The sequence below is a fragment of the Anneissia japonica genome, unplaced genomic scaffold (genome assembly GCF_011630105.1).
Source record: "Anneissia japonica isolate Jap-2015-1 unplaced genomic scaffold, ASM1163010v1 scaffold287863_len737641_cov155, whole genome shotgun sequence".
NCBI classification, from domain to species: Eukaryota; Metazoa; Echinodermata; class Crinoidea; order Comatulida; family Comatulidae; genus Anneissia; species Anneissia japonica.
Genome location: NW_022742482.1, coordinates 506,328 through 509,087, shown reverse-complemented (window position 1 = coordinate 509,087; position 2,760 = coordinate 506,328). Strand labels below are relative to the sequence as shown.

The following is a 2,760-nucleotide window of genomic DNA, read 5'->3' as shown; positions in this document are numbered from 1 at the left end:
ACAGCAACCCATTTTTAGCAAGCGTAATTATACTATTATATCATACTGACTAAGCTCATCATACTGGTAACAATATCAAGGGAGAACTTGAATGAAATGACTAATAAGCAGATAACGAACAATAGCCACTTGATTAGTCATATATTAAATGTAAAAGAAATTGTTGATGTTTTGTTACTGGTTGCACAGTAAGAATTTCTTCCTGTGTCTACAAGTAGATGCTAATTCATTTCTGGTGTTTAAAGGAGCTAATTCCGGGTGGCAAATAATTAGCAACTTTTCGTGAAAGCCACTTTTATTTACCACCAAAAGGTGTAACAAATTTAATACCTAGAAAATCTGATATTGTCATCATTGAATTACATCGTGTATATACTCGGAGATTCAATAGAAAATTTGAAAGGCAATCCGAAAAAATGGCAAAAGAATTTTTTAAAACCCTTGTGCAACATCCAGCATCAGTAAAAACTTCTAAGCTGTTTTATAAGCAATTTGATGGTCACAGACACAATTTTTAAACTGGTTGTTTTGTCAAAACCTTTATGACCTCATTCTAATTGAATGAGAACGTCCTCTTCCTACTAGAGGCCTTATTACAATTTGCTCATCCAAAAGATCAGAACAAATTCAACAGTGTTCGGACACCACTTCATTCGTAAACCTAAAGAATATTTTAAATAGGTTTATACTTATATCGACACTAGCACACATGATCTACAGCCATACAAGACACCTCCCTCACCTGAGACTCCTGGCGACCACATGAGGGCAAAAGTTCATTGATAATTTATTAATTCGTAAACGCAGCAAACAACTATCTAAACGCAGCAAACAACCATCTAAACGCATTAAACGTTGGGCTGGACGAAGTTAATGAAAATATTATATAATCAATCTTAAAAAATATCTTTAGTTTATAAAATATTTCACACAGCATTTATGACTAGACTGCCATGTCAGCACTGTACAGTATTCCCCGTTTGTCTTCCAAGTGTTATTCATTCATGATTAGGCGAGACAGCGGTTTCGGTCTACGTTTAGGCTACATACAGTAGCCTTAGGCCCAGATAGTTGGCTATGCCAAGGCCTTTTCAGTCTTTGCAGGTTTGCATCGTAATTTGAATTAGGTATGTAAAAAATCAAATGCATAATTCATTAAGGTTAATTATTTATTATGTATGATTAAATTCATAATGATGATTCTATACCCTAGGCAGGACAGGCGTGTACTAGGGGTAGAACACTAGCCACGCAATGATTTTCTATATCAACACTGCTTATTAACGCAATAGGCCAGTGGATAACTGCAGTTGAATTTTACGTAGAAGTTTGTTGTAGCTGCTTGAATTTCGCAACAGTAATAAAAATTGTCCCTTTAATTAAGGCCTTTTTTAGTTAATGTGGTTCTTTTTCATATTTCATAGTTTTATAACAAGACAGATTATGTGATAATAAAAACCAAAAATATACACAAAATTGCTTTTCATGATATATTGCCAAGTTTGTATGTACAATAATGTGTTTAATTATTGTATAAGTTATTCAATTTTTATGATTAAAAAAAAAATAGATACTCTTTGTTTTATTTCCAACTTTGTATGTACAATAATGTTTTCATCTTTTAAATATTTTCTTAAATTTTAATTACTATTTTTTCTATAACAAAATTGCAAATAACCTTAAACTATAAATAGCTAATAGGTAATCTATTATCTTTTTGTATTTTCTACACTTTATTCAAGTGATATGTTAACCATCTCATTTTCATAAAATATCGCTTATCTACCGTTTGAAAATATGATTGAAATTAATAATGGTTGAATGGATGAACGAGTTTCTGAAACTGTTAATTCTGAATCTAGGGGATACTGCTCTTCCTGATAAGAAATGTGCTTATACATAATACATACATACGCACCAGACAGTGCGGAAACTTGCGTATTCATCAGAGCATTTGTCCTCCACAACATCTTCTAGATTCCACAAGCATTATTCAGAGATGATGGCTTAATATTCTTGCAGAAAACCCTACACCAAACCTAAAGATAACTGAGGCCAATCAAAAAATTGTACACTTCTTAGATGTCACGCTTGACCTTAACTCCGGATCATACAGACCATACAGTAAAAGTCAGTTACAGATGTATGGATAACATGATGAAGATAATAAACGCCCACAACCAGAAAATCTTGAATCCAGCACCACCCAAACCGAAAAAAGAATGCAACTGTCAAGTGAAACAGGATTGCCCCCATCAGGCAAATACGTGACAAAATTCGTCGTTAATAAAGCAATTATAGCACCAAAGAAAGAATACATAGGGCCCACGGAAAACGAATTCAAAACAAGATAAAACGACCACATCATGTCATTTCGGCAAGCCAAATATCGATCCCACACAGAACCATCTAAACATACTTAGAACCTCAAAGGTAATAACATACCATACAACATCACATAAAAAATCATCAAGCGTGCAAAGCTATACTCCAGTGCAACAAAAGCTGTGAAACTTCTGCCTATAGGAATAAAAAAATTATAATCACCTCCAAGAACAATAGCACTCGAAACAAAAGGTGCGAACTTGTGTCGACACCAGAGTAAATCCCTATTGCGGAACGTTTAACTAAATACAATACATACTTACTAGGACATACATATACACACACACACACACACATCAATGCCTGTCTTCGTCAAACCAGTTGTAATAACTATGGTGGAATAATAATATTCTCTATACATATTTACATATATAC

General features: G+C 33.6%; 1 protein-coding gene across 1 annotated transcript in view; it reads right to left on the bottom strand.

Moving 5' to 3' along the window:
- Nucleotides 1-2,760, bottom strand: part of LOC117119184 (fibrocystin-L-like) — a 77,062-nt gene that overhangs the window by 39,579 nt on the left and 34,723 nt on the right. The gene's annotated exons all lie outside the window — the stretch shown is intronic.